General features: G+C 45.8%; 1 protein-coding gene across 13 annotated transcripts in view; it reads left to right on the top strand.

Annotated features, from left to right (window-relative positions):
* The window catches only part of ZHX3 (zinc fingers and homeoboxes 3), a 145,999-nt gene that overhangs the window by 15,605 nt on the left and 112,503 nt on the right, over window positions 1-17,891 (top strand). For 2 of the 13 annotated variants that reach the window (XR_010935313.1, XR_010935306.1), the window contains exon 1: window positions 4,147-4,384. The exons of 8 other annotated variants lie outside the window; for them this stretch is intronic. The gene's annotated coding sequence lies outside the window, so the exon portion shown is untranslated. Of the gene's footprint in view, window positions 1-4,146; window positions 4,385-4,675; window positions 4,815-4,987; window positions 5,132-17,891 lie in introns of those variants that run through there. 3 more of the 13 variants (XR_010935312.1, XR_010935305.1, XR_010935307.1) reach the window with 2 other exon arrangements.

Raw genomic sequence — 17,891 nt, 5'->3', positions numbered from 1 at the left:
CCTCCATTCTGATCTGCACCCAGCACGTTGTCCCTACACCTTTACTGAAGGGCTCTTAGGGTACAACTCAACTTATTACCACTACCTTCAAGGCCCTGCATGATCTGGCCGCTGGCCGCCTCTCCAGCCTGATCTCCTCCCATTATCTGCCTCATTGTCTGTGCGCCTTCTCCCTCTTTGTTTAAATCACCATGTACCCTTGACAGCCACAGGGCCTATGCACGTGCTGTTCCCTCTACAGGGAGCACTGTTCTTTCCCATATTTTCCTAGTGTTATGGACTAAACATATGTGTACCCAAAAAATTCATATGTTGAAGCCCTAACTTCCAGTGTGGCTATATTTGGAGTAAGGAAGTCATTAAAGTTAAATGAGGTCATGAGAGTGAGCCGCTGATCTCATAGGATTAGTGTCCTTAGAAGAAGAGATACCAGAAAGTTTACTCTTCTTCTCTCCCCATGCACACATATGAGGACACAGTGAGAAAGCAGCCATGTGCAAGCCAGGAAGAGAGTCTTCACCAAAACTGAATTGGCTGGAAGCTTGATCTTGGACTTCCAGCCTCAAGAATTGTGAGAATATTAATTTCTGCTGTTTAAGCCACCTGGTCTATGGTATTTTGTTATGGCAGCCCAAGCACACCAATACATCCAGTTTAACCCCTATTTTCCCCTTTAGATCTCACACCAACTATTTCCCTAAACATCTTTGATCCAAAGCCTCCTATTTCTGGGTCTCATGGTACCATGCACTATGTAAGATTTATGTTTTTGATTATTTGACCAATATCTGCCCGACATACTAGACTGTAAATTCCATGATGGTCTTTGGTTTTATTCAAGGCCGCATACCCAGAACCTAACACACAGCCAGGTACATAGTAGGTGCACAATACATATTTACTGGGAAAAAGAGTGGTAGGTGGGGACAGACAGTGCCTTGAGCTGGGAGGCTTTTATGGACATTCGAGTTCATCTCTGGTCTAGCAGCATCCCTCTAGCACTCTCTACTGACAAAGCCAAACACTGTGCCACTGACAAAAAAGAAATGTTGACAGAACTCAACTCCAGTATCACAAAGCAAGGCAAGGAAGGGTGGATTTAGAGCAGAGAGGCAATAAGTTGGCATAACTGGATTCAGAACTTTTCTTAAGAAGACTAATGGGACTTCCTTTTTAACTTTTGAGTTCTCATCACGCATCAGACACTGTGGTAACAGCAACATGTGGATTATCTCACTCAATTCTCACAACATTAGGGGGTTAAGTCAGTTTACTCAAGCTCACACAGCAAGTAAGTGGGGAAGACAGGATTCAAACTCAGGAGTTCTGGATTTAAATCCTACTTACTTACATACTATATTAAACTAACTGCCTCCGGGATTCTTTCACTCCAGACTTTATAAAGGCAACATAAGGATTCATAGAGAGTGATATGACCCTCGCTCTGAAATGAACTATGTACTGTTGATTAAGCTAAGGGGTCTGTCACTGTCCTGGTCCTACAGAATAGAGGTCGGGTTGTAATTCTATTTCATCAACTATACTTCTGCCAGTTTCTTTTCTGCTTGAGAAAGCTCCTCAGAATGTGAGTGAGTGCAGGTGACATTATTATACGGATCACCTCAAATTCGTTTAAAATGTTTTTTAAAGGAAAATGATTTGCCTCCCTGGATAAACATTATTTGCCACATACCTCCCAACACTGGTATCAAGTGCATGCTGTTTCCTCTGCCTGGTGTCCTCTTCTCATCTACTCTTCAGACCCTGCCCCACTGTCACCTCCTCTGGGAAGTCTTTCCATGCTCTCCTATGTAGTACGAATGATGTCCTTCTCTCTGCTTCCGAAAGCAGTTGACACATACATCTAGTGTTACATATCTTCTTCCAGAATTCTTTCTTTCCATGTCTGGCTCCTCTGAAATACTGAGTTCTTAGTGGTTGGGAGAGTGCGTTGTTTATCTCTGTATCCCACAGTGCTGGATCAGAATAGATGCTCGAAAAAGTTTGTTGAATAAATGAAATTTTAAATGGGAGTAACATATCCTATATACAGCTGTTCCTCAGTATCTGTGGGGGGTTGTTTCCAGGATCTGCTGCAGCTACCAACATCCATGGATGCTCAAGCCCCATAGTTGGCCCTCGGTACCCCTGCTTCCACATCCTCGGATTCAACCAACCATGGATCGTGTAATACAGTGGTATGTCTTTATTGAAAAAGATCCATGACATGTGCAGTTCAAACCTGTGTTGTTCAAGGGTCAACTGTATATATACTTACTCATTCAAAAAATATTTATTGAACAGCTAAGAACATCAGGCCATATTCCAGATGCTGCAGGTGGATAACACAAAGTTCCTGCTCTCAGAACATTACAGATGCTATTGAGCTCATAAGGGCTACGAGGAAAAGTAAAGCAAGATGATGGGAGAGAATGATGGGGCTTGGGACTTGATGTTTTAGGAGAGTGTTCTGGGAATGTCTGTCTGGGAAGGTGACTTCTGAATAGAAATTTGGATTAAGGGCATATGTGTTTCTGATATCTTGGGGGAAGAAACACTCAGTGCAAAGGTCCTGGGGTAGGAGTGAGCCTGCACATTCCAGGAGCAAGAAGGAGGCTAGTGTGACTGGAAAGTAGTTAAGGGGTTGAGTGGACAGAGATGCAGTTAGAGAGGTGGGGGAGTGTAAGGAGGGGGGAGGGGGAGATCAAATAGGATCTTGGAGGCCCTTGAAAAAAATTTTTTGGTTTTTGCTCTGTCTGAGATGGGAAGCCATTGGAGGCTTTAGAGGAGGGAAATAGGTTTAGGACTTAGGATTTAAAAGAATCTCTCTGGCTGCTTGAGAACAAGTTCTATGAGAGCAGAGTGGAATCAAGGAGAGCAGTTTGGAAGTTATTGCAATATTCCAGGACAGAGAAGATGAGGGCTCAAATGAGGGTATTTTAAAAGTAGAGCTGACAGACTTTGCTACTGGATTACATGTGGGATATAATAGGAAGAGAGGAGTCAAGGATGACTTAAAGGTTTGGTGGAAGCCACTGGAAGGATGGAATTGACCTTAACTGAGGTGGGGAAGACTTTGAAAGGTGCAAGTTCCACAGTTTGGCTTTGGACGTGTCAAGTTGGACATATTGCTCAGCACTTGTTTATGTTCACTGGTTTTCAGGATCTGAAGGTTATGATGCAACCTGAAGTTAAAGTCAGTGTTGTTTATTGAACACCAGGCACTGTGCAGAAAGCTGCACGTGTGCTGTTATTTAATCCTTTCAGTCATTCCTATTGGCTTCATTACTGATATTTTCATTGCTCTTTTATGGATGAGAGATTAAATAGCATATCCAAAGTCACTCAGCCAATTATTAATCTGCTAGTATAATGCAGACGCAGGATTTCAACCTACGTATGTCAGACTAGAGATGCTAAAGGTGGGGACCACTTTCTGGGCATATTTGCTACAGACATGGACTCCATAACAAAAAAGGTGCCTGGAACTTGTGACAAAAACTCAGAAAAGGGTCACCCTCACCTCAGGCGTTACAGGTTCCACAATAGAAGCTGTGAAAAAAGAGCATTATTGTACCTGAGGGGGCTAACTGATGCTTGAAAGTTCTCAAGTACCTGAAGACTTAATGTTAAGAAAGCAGTCATCGGAAGTCGTCGTTGTTGTTAAGAAACAGAAGAGATAAAAAATTGCGGTGCTGTGCTAGTGGGATAAAAGAAAAACCAAATCCCAGGCGATGCTCGTTGGGAAACACGGGAGTGGGAGCAGAGGGGCCGGGAAAGGGCCAGCGTCCCTGCCCTGCCTGCATCTTTTTGAAAGTACAGCCTGCCGTGGCTTTCCTCAGGTGGTCCTCTAGAAGGACCAGGATACGGAGTACAAAAGCCGGGAACCTCCAGAACCGCACCATCCGCCCCCGGTCCCCTCCTTCTCCGCCCCCTTCAGCCTCCAAGCGGGGAGAAGCGGGAGCGGCGCCCGCGCATGCGCCCGGGGTAAGGTCCGCTTTCTGCGACGTCAGGGGGCTTGCGCCCGCACGAAAGCCCCGCCCCCCCGGGCGCCAGAGGCGACCTGGGCGGGGGGCCTCGGGCCACGCCCCCAGCCGAGCCGAGCGGGGCCGAGCGGAACCGAGCGCCTCCGAGTGCGGCCGAGCCGAGCCGAGCGGCCCGGAGTCGGTTGGTGCAGCTGCGTCCCCGCCGCCCAGTAGTCCGCGGCTCCGGCGTCGCCGCCGCCGCCGCCGCCGCTGCCGCCAGCGCCGCCGCCGCCGCCGCCGCCACCGCCTCCACCTCCGCGGGGCCTGCGCCGGCCGGCAGGCCGGCCGCCCGCCCGCCGGGAGGGAGGCCCGGAGCGCGGGGAGAGCAGCCCGGCCGCGGGCGCCTCCGCCGCTGCCAGGTGAGCGCTCGCCGCTGCCCGCCGGCCCCGTGTGCCCCCGCGACTGTCAGTCCCCGTGTGTGTGTGTGTGTCTCCTCCTGTCAGCCCCCTGTGTCTGCGCGAGCTCCTCCCACCACACCTGGCCCCCGGCCCTGCCCGCAGCGTCCGCCACCCCCTCCCGCCGGCTGCCCCGGGTCTTTCTGTCAGCCGCCAGCACCCCCTGGCTGGGACGCTCCGCCCCTTCCCCCCGAAGCCCCTCCCTCCGCCCCATCTGTCAGCACCCCCCCCCCCCTCCCGACCTCGCTGCTGGCTCGGGCACCCTGGAGGCGTGAGGGTGCCGCCGCCGCCGCTCCCGGGGGTCCGAGTAGCCCCCGCGGGCCACACGGCTGCAACGAGGGGGTTGTGGCGGGGCAGTGGGGGTGTCCGCAGATGCCCGCCGGACCATGTGAGGGTGCGTGTCCCCGTGTGCGCCGGCTGTGAGCACCAACTGTGCGCCCGAGCGCCGGGAGGGGAGCGCGGGGGGCGGCCTGACCAACGTGGGGCGGAGATGCCGGGAGGCCGAGAGCCGCTTGCTCCAAGTCCCTCGGGCCGGCTGCGTCCTGCGGGGATGGGGGCAGCCCCAGGCTCTGGTCCGTTCGGCCAGGGAGGCAGCTGAGCAGGGACTCGAGCCACTATGGGTGCAGTAGACTTCTCCATCCTGGGACCGGTGTTTGCCCTCGAGAAGGCAGCGAAGCTGGGCTCTGGCTCCCCGGATGCCGCAGGTGGCATGTGAGCAGAGTTTGGGGGCTTGCTAAACCTTCCCAGTTTGGGATTTCCATTCAGAGAAGCCTGTCGGAAGTGATTGAGGAGTGGGTGGGATGAGGAGCTTAGGTGGAAAGTGTTTTGAGAGCTTGAGTCATTTTGAGTTGCGTGGTTTGCATTTCTGAGCAGTGATTGCCCTGGGCTTTTGCCCTGCGAGAAAATGTTATGTGGTGGGGCGGGGGGAGGGGGGTGTAGAGGAGGAGGGAGGGCACACTCCTTTCCGTCTTTATCTGTGTCATGTGGACGTATAGTATGTTTATTCATGAGACCTCCACACATCCTCAATTTTAAGAAGAATTACAGTAGTTTCCATTTATACATGCTCTTGTATGCTGTTATCTTTATGTTCTTTATTTGCAGTAACTTCGTATTGCATATTTCAAAACTAAGAGAAAATGCGTCCTAAAACAATTGGTATTTTGCCGGATAATTCTCAACCACGGGGAAAGAGCCAAAAGCGCACTTCATTAGCTGGAACAACTTATTCGGGCTTAATTTGTTTCTAAGAGACATACAGTGGAAAAATCCAGAAGCGGCATAGTAGTAGCTAAGAGTGTTAGGAAATTAATGAAAAGGGCCCTTCTGTTGCTGCCTTGGAAAGATGGTATCAAAGTTGCTGTAGAGGACAGAGCTGCTATGTAATGATAAACATATTAACCAAGTTGGTTTTGTGACCTTGATACATTGCGTGGCGCTTGATTTGTACAGTGCTTCCTAACAGGAAAACATTGCATGGGAAGCAGGGTAATTTGGGGAGAAAATGGTCCCCATTTTTTTTTTTTTTGTCATATTTAACTAAGATTTCAGACTAGGGCAGTCTCATGTGGGAGTGGGTTTTTTTCTTTTCTAAGATAACATCAAAAATTACAAAAATAACTCATGTTTAAGGCAGAAAACTAGGGGAAAAAAAACACCTAAGAAAAGCATAAGAAAAAACCCACCATCCCACAAACCATAGTAAACCATAGTTTGGTATTTATCCCGTTAGTCTTTTGTTCCCATATGTATTTTTTTTTCTTACAGAAATGCTGCTTTACCATAAGATTGTTTTATTGTCTGCTTTTTTACACTTATAAATAGATTGTGAGAGGTATGTCTTGTTTTAATAAGAACTTGTTCCTTTTTTGAGCCTTTTAAAAAGATTAGGTCCTTTGCTTAGAGAGCTCCAACAGCGTCACATCTTAAAGTAAAATCTGAAGTCCTTGCTTTGGTCTACAAGGCTACCTCTGTGTCCTCACTTCCAGCCTTGCCAGACAGATCTTTTTGCTATTCCTTAAAAACTTCAAGCATGCGCCAGCCTCCTCGCCTTTGCATTTGCTATTGCGTCGGCTTGGAACTCTGTTCCCTGGACACCATGATTCTTCTTCCCTCAGGCTCTGCTCCAGTGTAACCTTTTAAGGCCTTTCCCTGACCACTCTGTGGAGGATACACCCCATTCCCCTGTCCTCCTTAACCAACCTTACTTTTCTTCATGGCACTTACCACACTTGGCAAATACCTATTTATTTGTTGGTTTATTGTCTCTTTCCCTCGATTAATCTGGAAGTGTGAGGCTTTTTTCACTGGTGTATCTTCAAGGGCCCAGAGAGGACCTGACCCATTTTGGTGCTTAATATTTGTTGAATGAATGAATGCTTATTACCCATCCATGCATGTAACCTTCCTGGTAGCCTCCTAGGCTTTTATTTTATTTATTTATTTATTTATTAACATCTTTATTGGAGTATAATTGCTTTACAATGGTGTGTTAGTTTCTGCTGTCTAACAAAGTGAATCAGCTATACATATACATGTATCCCCATATCCCCTCCCTCTTGCGTCTCCCTCCCACCCTCCCTAACCCACCCCTCTAGGTGGTCACACAGCACTGAGCTGATCTCCCTGTGCTATGTGGCTGCTTCCCACTAGCTATCTATTTTACATTTGGTAGTGTGTATATGTCCATGCTACTCTCTCACTTCGTCCCAGCTTACCCTGCCCCCTCCCCATGTTCTCAAATCCATTCTTTATGTCTGTGTCTTTATTCCTGTCCTGCCTGTAGGTTCATCAGAACCATTTATTTTTTTCCTCCTAGGCTTTTAGATTGCTATATCATGAAGTGGGATAACAATCCTTTAAAAGTCAGGATAGTCCTCTCCTTTACATATCTGAGGAGAAGAATTTTACAAAGTGAGGCTTATGATCTTAAAAAGAATTACAATCTTGATTTAACTTGAACAGTTGAGGGAAGGAACAGTTTTGGCAAATGTTACTGACTCTCCTTCTTATGCATTATACCTTGTGTTACATTGGAAAACTTTGAAACGTATAAAGTATCTCAGTTGTGTTTACTGCTATGATTTCAGTCTGGTAGTTCGTAGTGATAGTATTAGCCTCAAGAGGATAGTGAGTTTTCTGTGTCAATAGATACCCAGAGATATAATTACAGCTTTAATGCATTTTCATTTGAGGAGTAGCTGTTATATTTACTTATTTTCCTGGCAGTTTTATCCTTTTCAATTCCCTGGTTATCAGTTTTTGGATGGCCTAGCAGGTAACTTAAGTTTTTTTTTTTTTTAAACATTTTAAAATAAATCCTTGATCTCTTGAGCATTTTACAACTCTCACGTGACTCTTGAACTGTTTGAAAGTACCAGCTTCATCTTTCAGGATGAAATGACATCTGTAATAGAACATATAATTGCATTTTCATTATAAGGAAGGGAAAAATTGTATATTGGGGTAGAATTTTTAGAGAGAGAATATAGTGTGAGTGTAAGCTTTCTAAAAGCTTATATTTCAAGTAGGCAATCTTTAATTTCAGTGAGTTTTTGAAAAGAATCCTTGCTTTTTGCTCTAAAGGAAAAGAATTCCTTTGAACACAATCCAAACCTTCAAAATCTTTTTTCTTATGCCTCAAACATATGAGAACTTGGGAAAAAAAATCCTAAATGAAAAATTTTATTCTTTTAAGGCCTAAAGGGAGTGTGTTAATTAATTTTTCTTTGTTCCACGGGCATTTATCAAGCACATAGTCGGGGCAGTTCTGTGTGGTTTTGTATGGGCTACATTACCACATTTCGTTTTAGATTACCGACCTGATTTGGTATTACTTCTTCTCTTTTCTCGCTTGGCTCCCTCCCTTCTCTCATCATAGTCTCTTCCTAAGTGATCTCATCCATTCCCAGGGCTTGATTACCCTCTGGATGCAGATGACTACCTCAGTAACACCTCCTGCCTGGACCCTTCTTTGGTTCTAGACTTACATTTTTTTTTTTGTTTTTGTTTTTTTTGTTTTGCGGTACGCAGGCCTCTCACTGTTGCGGCCTCTCCCGTTGCGGAGCACAGGCTCAGCGGCCATGGCCCACGCACCCAGCAGCTCCGCGGCACGTGGGATCTTCCCGGACAGGGGCACGAACCCGTGTCCCCTGCATTGGCAGACAGACTCTCAACCACTGTGCCACCAGGGAAGCCCTAGACTTACATTTTTACGTACCGCCCCCCTTCTCTCTCTCCTGGCAGCCTCACAGTGATCCCAAACTTCAGGTGTCCAAAATCGATTGCTCAATCTCCCCCTCAAACTTCCAAAATTGTATTCCTCATTCTTGACCCCTCTCCCCTCTCTCATCCAGCTTTCCCCTGCCCTGAGCCTTCCCTGTCTCAATGTCATTACTGTCCATTCATCGTTTCGCCAGAGACCTGAAAGTTGACCTGGATTTTTCCCGATTCCTCACCCTACCTCCAGTCCGTCAGCGTGGCCTGTCGGCCTAGCTTCCAGGTACTTCAGATCCTCCCTTCCCTCCGTCCTCCTAATCCAGCCACTGTCTTCTCTCAGCTGGATGACTGTTCCTGCCTGTCACCTGGTCTCCCAGCATCCACTCCTGCCTTCGCTAACCCGTTCTCCTGCCAGCAGCCAGTGAGCCTACCAGTCCCTGTCACCCTGCTCATCCCCTGCCCACTTCGAGGCTCCCTACCGCCCTCAGACCCACGTGCACACTTACTCAGGTGCCGGCCTCTGTCTCCTCTCTGCTCCGCTTCTCACTCGCTGCGCTCCTGTCAGGTGGGAGCATCATCGGTTCCTCTCAATGCCAAGTTCTTCTCCTCTTCTGTACAGCCCTTCCCTCTGTCCGACACTGTTCCCCCGACTCTTCTTGTGGAAGGTCCTTCTCCAACATCTGGGCTCAGCAAAAATGTCCCTCCTCAGAGGAGCCTCTTCCCTGATCACCCCTTTACAGTAGCTTCCTCCCCATTGTCCCCCTCTCAGTACGTGTTCATTTCCTGCTAGCACTTCACTAAAATTCCAAGTATTTCATTCATATGTTTGTTTCCTTCTTTATTGTCTACTCCAGTAGACTGCAAGACCAAGAGGGCAGGGACAGCCTTGGCCTGTTTATGGTCCAGTCTGGGCACTGTGCTCTGCCTAGACTCCACCAGCTGCAGGTCCCCAGTACCTTCTGAATGATAAGAATTATTATAACAGCTAACCTTTCTTGAGACTATGTGCCAGGTCCGTGGCTAAGTGTGTTCGTGCATTATCTCTAAATCTCTGGGAGAACCTACTAAGGTGGTGATGGTTATTATATTACCATTATATTATTATATTACCATCATTATATTATTATATTACCATCATTATTATATTATCATTTGGGGGGTTTTTTTGTTTTGAGAAAATTGAGCTTAGAGAAGTAACTTTTAAAATATGGCAGCTAAGAAAGTGGCGGAGCTAGAATTTGGATCTGTATGATCGGACTGTAGAATTCATTGCTTCCCTTTGATTCACTGCTGCCTTCTGATATGAATGTAGGAATGAGTGAATGAATGTGGAATATGCGGTGATATTAATATTGGGTGGTTCCTCATGTTTGTGTTTCTGAGCATATATTGGAGTATAAAAAAAAATGCTTGGGTTAGGGTGGTGCATTTCCTGGGAAGTTTCTGTTGATAACCACTGTGCCAAAGAACAGAGATGAGTTTGTGTTTGGGCTCTGTGTTTTACTTTTACCTTTGCCACTTTCTAGCTGCAAGCTCTTGGGCAAATTCCTTAACATGTCTAAGTCTGTTTTTTTCAGCTGGAAATGGAGAAAAATAATAGTTCTTATCTCACAGGGTCATTGTGAGTAGCATAATTATACGCAAAAAACAGTCAATGTTAGCTATCAATATTAATATTATAAGGAGGAAAAAAAAGTTAGGAAAAGACTTTTAGCCCCATCAATAAACTAGAGTTTGGTTAAGAGTGAAAAACAGAAACCATAACTAACAGTAGTGTTTCAGTGACTCTGGTTTTGAGTTTATAAAAATTATCAGGCAATTAACTATTTGGCTTGGGATTTATAATCATTCTATTGATGTAGGCAACTTTATGTTTGTATTTAAACTTGTTCAATGCTTGTAGGTAAGATAGTTTTGTTTTCTTCTTTTTCTTTTTAAACTCCTCCCAATCTTAAAAAGATTCTCAGGGTAGAGGGATCCTTTGAGAGGCTGGCTATTTTTTTTCCCCATTCACCACCGTTACAGCTTACTTCAGTTATGATTATCACCAGGGAGTTTACTTCAAATAACCAAGCAAACAGTAGGCCCAGCACAGGCATGGATGGGCTTGGCAGCCCTTATGATGGAATATCTGGGCACAGTTGCATTTTCTGGTGGGATGACTTAAGAGCAAGTGCCAGTCTGATGACTTCCATCATCTTTGTGAAATAGAGGGTGAGGTTGTCCTCTAAGAGTAAGAGGGAAGAGGTCAGAGGAAAAACAAGGAGATTTGACGTACAGCTGAGGTCAGGAAGAGGAAGAGTGAACTTGGGGCAACGTCCATGACCTCTCGGCAGTATGCAGGGCTCTGTTGAGGTAAGAGACCGTGGATTGATCAGGGCGCCAGGAGCATTCAGCTGCCTGGGTTTAGGAGCAAAGAAGACATATAGCTGACTGAGCCAGGGTTGAATTTTGCTGGGGGTGAGCAGCGGAAGGACAGTGGAGCAGAGGAACTGAGGGTGTTGAGCAGGGAGTGATTAACACGAGCAGTAAGGGGGTCTCTGCTGCACGTGGATGAGAAAAGGACCAGAGGTGTGGATGAAATCAAGCAGTGGATGTATTGGAGCGATGGAGTAATAGGAGGATGTGGTTAGAGAGTGACATGTGAGTGGAAGATTTCAGAGTTGGAGCAATTAATTACTGGACATGACAGGCACCTGGGTTTTGCCACAGAAATAAGTGGCTGAAGTGAAGCGAACTCAGTGAAGAAGGTCAAGTAACTGAGGCTCGAGTGTTGTTTGGGTCATCCATGTGGTTATCCAAGCCATCAAAAGGGTGGCGGGACATTTGGGGTGGAGAGAAGGAAGGCGTGCCAAATCTTCGGTGAATGACATACTGGCAATGAGAAGAGGTGTGATGACCAGCCTGCAGGAGCTGCAGAGGATCAGGGCATTGGCAGAGCAGTGACCTGGAAGCTTTGTGGGTTGCAAGGTCTCTTTGGAAGAAGTTGGCCTTGGCCCAGGTTCATTATGCTTCTGAAGGAGTCCCAATTCTAGGTGGGCAGCATGGATGGCATATAGATTTGTGTTTCTAAACCTGGTCATGGAAATCATCTGAGGGTCTGTGTTAAAAACACAGATTCCAGGGCTCCACCCCAGGCCCACTGAATTAGAATTTCTAGGACAGGAGTCTGAGAATGTGCATTTTAACACTCCGCCCTCCACACACACACCTGGTAGTCCTTTATAATTAGGCAAGTTTGGGAAATGTGCCTGTAGTGGGTAAGAACACGGGGTCTGGAGGCCGACTGCCGGGGTCTGAAGTGAGGCTGGTGAGAGAGAGCCTTAGCCGGTGACTCTTAATAGCTTGCCTTTCCAGGTCTAGCTGATACCAGATGCACTGAATTAAGAGACCCTCCATTAGAGGCAAACCCCCTGACGAAAGCAGGAAGAGACAGCTGGTGATGACAGAGACAAAAACTCTCCACAAAATAATTCAAAGTACAGCAGTTTGGGGACATTCATAGAGGAAACAGTCTTGTTTGCCTCTGTGGTCTCCGAATACATTAATTAATCATAATTGCTATCCTGTTCAGCAGGAATAGGTCAAATTATGGTTTGGTTAGTTCAGAAAGCTTGAGAAGGAAGTAATACGATTGAATTTAGAAAGCTTTCTGTTCTAATCTTGCATGTTTTAGTGCTTCAGTTATCAGTACAATTAACTTATGTGACGCAGTTCTGTCTCTGAAGATACTGGATTAAAAAACCCTTTACTCAATGACAAGGCAAAGACAAGAGCAGTTATTATCCCTGAGGGGCTGCGAACATGCCTAGATACTTAATATCATGATACCAGCAACCCTACCACCCCATTCTCCCTATTTTTTTTTTTTTTTTTGCGGTACGCGGGCCTCTCACTGTTGTGGCCTCTCCCGTTGCAGAGCACAGGCTCCTGACGTGCAGGCTCAGCGGCCATGGCTCACGGGCCCAGCCGCTCCGCGGCATGTGGGATCTTCCCGGACCGAGGCACGAACCCGTGTCCCCTGCATCGGCAGGCGGACTCTCAACCACTGCGCCACCAGGGAAGCCCTCCCTATTTTTATGAAGAAAATTCTGTTTGTTTCCATGACAAGGAAAAGGAATCCTGCAAGAGAATAGCTGCTGGGGAGGGAACTTGGAGTTCACCATCCTGGGCTGACCACTTAGAATCCCTTGTTGCTGGTGAGGAGGGTTTGAGTTGAGTGTTTGGAATATTGAACTATACTTACCACCTGTTTTGTCATGCCCAAACACTAAAGCTTTGGGAAAACAATGTTGTTACCCTGCTAGAAGTGGTTGCTTTGGACCTTGAGCCTGAAACTTTAATTGCTCGATCGTGTGCTCTGTTCCTTATTTCCAGACTGAGGAGTCTGGCTTTCAGACTGGTGAACTGGATGTCAAACATGGCATAGCATCTTGGCTATATTCCTGTCACTTATCACGTCCTTCCATGCGCTGTCTCATCTCCCTGCTGAACTGCAGACAGCCATTCGAATGCACATCTTGAGACCAGTGGAGGTTTAGCAATGCCAGCTCCACCAGAGCTTTCTGTTTGCAAGTTGAGATTAACTAATTCCCTTTTAGGAAAAAAACCCAAACAAACAGGAATTTAGAGTATTTTTACCTTGTAGAAAAACACTTTCTCTAAAGCTGAGAAATACTGACAGAGGCCAAAGAGGATTTTAATGATACTAACATATTCTCTAATGTCACACTTCCCTGCCCTCCAGACCTCGGGAACCCTGGAAGGCTCTGCTGTGTTATGGTGCCCTTTACAACGTCTGAATCACTAAGAGTATTTCAGTTTGTGAAGTGTTTGTAGGCCTGCCTTGAACTAGGCACCTTGGTATTAAAAAGAAGGTCTCTGGTCTCCAGGAACTTTTTTTTTTTTTAAGTTAGACAAGGTGCATTTAAATCTCTAACCTCAAGCAGACCATGCAGTGAGCTGCAAAGGAGGTATAATCAAAATGTGGGATCACAGCAAAAGAGAGGTTATTTCTGGTGGTGGGTAGAGGTGGCAAGAGGGGGTTGGAGGATGCTTTCAGGGAATGTTTGTAATCAGACTGGATCTTGAAAGTTGGATAGAATTTTGAACTATTTTTTATATTCTTTGTTTACTAAGGCATCATTTATTTTAGCAAGCCTATAGAAATATTTCGGTGCTTAATGGATTAGCGTTCAGTTATCTAAATGACTCACTCATTCAGAATGCCTCACGCCTTAATTATTTTGAATAACTTGTCTCTGTAAGTAAGATATGAAGTATTAAGGAATGTATGATGGGGAAGTGCTTTTATGGAAGCCCTTAAAGGTGATCTTGGAATCACAGTGGATATCTCAAATCCCTGAAGAAATGGAAATACAGTGCTGTGGTGGTGACTAGACAATCTGAATGACAATGGAAGGCATATGTTTGGATGTGTGGTTTAGGAACTGGGGGAAGATGGAGCTGTAAGTGATACTGGTGAGAACTTCATAGGAAAGGAATCGTCTGCCGGGTTAGGAGGCCTCTTGAACACCATAATAAACTGAAGGCGGCCAGCTTCTTCTTGTTCTTCCTTGCTCTAGCATGGCTGAGCACGTGGGGTTTTACAGGAAGGCTGTGAAGCCATGCCCAGAATTTTTCTTCCTGCCCCAAGCCTCTGTGTTCCTTGTTGCTGGGCTTGTCCTGCCTCAGACCTGCATCTTCGTGCCACAGATTCTGTCGTGTTGATGTGTGTCCTTCTGGGTGAATCCACACTCCTTTAGCAAGCCCATTTCTTGCCGTGGTAAGTTAGCGACAGCTGGACCATTGTACCAGCCTTGCAAATGGTTATATTATGCCAGAGACCTTGCAGTTTTTTCTTTCCCACGAGAAGACTCTAGTTTCAATCTCCCACTTGCTCCATCAAGCCAACACTTAATTTTCTAGGAAGCTGAAAAACATACAACTTGCTACCTTTTGTGCTGAAATGGGGCCCTGGCTCAGAATTCTGATCCCTTTGGGAATCAACACATACAGTTTTGAAAAGATAGTACTTTTTGCTTATTCCTGATAATGCCAGTAGCATTTTAAAAGCCAAGATATTTGGCAATGCTGTATGTCCCAAACTACCATGCAGGTGACTAAAGCAACTCTAAGAAAATGAATTCAGTTGCTCACCAGTAATGTACTTTTTATGTGTCTACTGTGTGTCAGGTACTGTGCTAGACACTGTTGGGAGCAAGTCAGACGTGGTCTCCCTCTGGCCTCATATCACTGACAGTCTGGCAGCTCCATGGCCAGGAAGCCACCGTAGCTTTGTAGTGTAACGGTAGGCGGAGGTGGAAAGGCCTGGTGTCCAGTCCTGCTTTTGCCTTTTATCAATTACATGACGTTAGACGTTTGCCTCTCTTTTCTGTCAACTGGACTGAAACACCTTTTAAAAAGGTTTATAAGAGTTTTATCATACTTAAATGACAGTACATAAATAAGAGTTTTGAAAAGGTCAAGTTACTATATATGCAAATATAGGTGGGGGTAATCAGCTTTGTTCAGTAGGAATAGCTAATGGAGAGTTTCCACTACTCCATGGCTTCAGAAAATCACCGAATATAATATTTGGGCTGTATATTATTAATATTTCACTAATTCTAATGTTTATTAATAATAAATTTAAAAACCAGCGGTTTTTTGGCGCCTGGAGTTAATACAGACTACCTAGTCATCCCTGAAGAACGACAGATTTAATACATCTGGCAGTTACTTCAGAAAGCAGTACGTGCCTCTAGGTATTTAGTATATAACTACAACAACGTATATGTGACAGTGCTAATAATCTAATATATACCATGGGATTATAGTACAGTAAGACAGAAATGTATCTGAATAATAATCATAATAAAATAAAAAGTATCCCTTGTAAGTAGTAGAAGATACTTTTAGTTTTTGCAGATTTTGATAAAGAGTTTTGAACTGCGTGGGTCCTTTTTGGTTCTGACCTTCTGTTGTTTTTATGGTCCCCTTATACCTGTCACTGAAAAACTAAGACCCTTCATTGTAGATATTTTCTGTAGCAACCTAGACATGACCCTTAGTTTTTCTGAGCCTCAAATTACTCATAAAATGTGGCCTTTTCTTGGCCACACCAACTTCACAGGGTTGTTGAGACATTCAAGTTGGAACTGATGTGCTACTTTCAATGTGAGGGTCCCCCATTTGGTTGTAGGGATAGTGGTCAGGTAATTCTGGCAAGTGAATGCCCCGGAAGGGCTGTATCTTGATTTACAGCCCAGCCCTTGTTCAAGTTTCCTGATTCTTCTTCATCACAATTCAGTGCCTTCTACATCATTTTGTCCCATTCGCATTTAAAAGCATTTCGGGGACTTTCCTGGTGGTGCAGTGGTTAAGAATCCACCTGCTAATGCAGGGGACATGGGTTTGAGCCCTGGTCCGGGAAGATCCCACATGCCATGGAGCAACTAAGCCCGTGTGCCACAACTACTGAACCTGCATGCCACAACTACTGAAGCCTGCGTGCCTAGAGCCCATGCTCTACAACAAAGAGAAGCCACTGCAATGAGAAGCCTGCGCACCGCAATGAAGAGTAGCCCCCGCTCGCTGCAACTAGAGAAAGCCCGCACGTGGCAATAAAGACCCAACGCAGCCAAAAATAAATAAATGAATAAAAGCATTTCGTTTTATACCCAGTTGGTCATCAGCCAACATTTATGGAGCTTCTCCTATGTGTCAGGCATTGTGTAGGGTGCTGTGGATGTAGAGGTGAGAGGGCCGGACCCTGACTCCAGAGTGCCTGTTTAAGTCCAAGACTGCGCATCAACTTTGGCCTGCATTTCCAGCCTGCTGGTCTTCTCTTCCGATTTCAGACTTGCAAGCCCCTACAATCATGTGAGCCAGTTCCTTAAAATAAATCTCTTAATTTGCATGTACACACACACACACACACACACACACACACACACACACACACACACACACACACACACACACACACACACACACACACACACACACACACACACACACACACACACACACACACACACACACACACACACACACACACACCCCCCTTGGTTCTGTTTTCCTGGAGAACCAAGACGGATATGGTACTCAACAAATGCTGTCATTATCAATGCACAAAGAGGTGGAACAAGTGTGGTAAGCAAGATGCTTAGTGGTTTGGTTTTAGCTGTGTTGAATTTGAGGCGCCCATGGAATCCATGGGGAGATACCGGCAGGCAAATGTAGCCAGGGTGTGGAGAGATCACATGAGTGGTCTAGACTGAAGGGATGTAAATTTGGAAGTCACTAGTCTATAGCTGTCAGTTGAAGCTGTGTTTGTGGGTGATTTCAGAAAGAGAGAACAGAGTTTGTAAGGTAAGGTGAGGTATCAAAATGGAATCCTAGGAAACACTAACATTTAGGGGAGAGGCAGAGGAAGAGGAGCCAGTAAAGGAAACCAAGAAAGAGCAGACAGAGAGGAGGAAGGAGAGAGTGGACATGGAAATCATGGCCAGGGAGAATTTCAAGAATGCAGCACTGTCAAGTCCCATATAAAGGTCGAGAGAAATGTTGCTGTCTGTCCATTGAACCTAGCTCTTAGGAGGTATCAGAGGTGACTGTTTCAGTGTCATAATTCATTACAGTGGGTGGAATAGAGGACCTCGGGTGATGAAGTGGAGGTGCATGTTTGCTGCTGCTGCTTCTTAAGGAGCTCAGTTATGACGTATGAGGAGAAGGGGCTGTGAACTTCCTGAGGAAGGGATGATTTTAGGATGTGAGGGGTTCTAGCATGTTCAGAGGCTGAAGAAACAGAGCTAGAAGAAAGGAAGAAGGGAGAGAAAGGACAAACGATTGATCAAGGTTTCCTCCATGGATAGAGAGATGTGCACAGGGTCAGTAGTTTTACCAGAGGAGGGATGCCTCTTTCACTTGGTATGGAAAGGGGAAAGGCTATTTGGGGATACAGGTATGTCTATAGAAGCTAGGGGGCTGGAAGTTTTGCCCTCATAAAAGCTTCTATTTTCTTTGTAAAGTGGACCTCTGGCAACATCTGATAGCCAAGGGGAGAGGGTGCAGTAAGGTCTTTGAAGACAGAGGTAAAGGTATAAAATTACTGCTGTGAGACTTGAAAGTGGAGGCTGATTATTGTTGCCCATTGTCTATTGAATGAAAGTTATACTCCGCAGTCTGATGTTTATAAAGTCCTCCAGTCTGCCTTTAACCAATTCTGCCAGACTCCCTATCTTTCCTT

The sequence above is a fragment of the Pseudorca crassidens genome, chromosome 15 (assembly GCF_039906515.1).
Source record: "Pseudorca crassidens isolate mPseCra1 chromosome 15, mPseCra1.hap1, whole genome shotgun sequence".
NCBI lineage: Eukaryota > Metazoa > Chordata > Mammalia > Artiodactyla > Delphinidae > Pseudorca > Pseudorca crassidens.
Note: the sequence above shows the minus strand (reverse complement) of the source record. Positions and strands in the feature narration are given on the sequence as shown.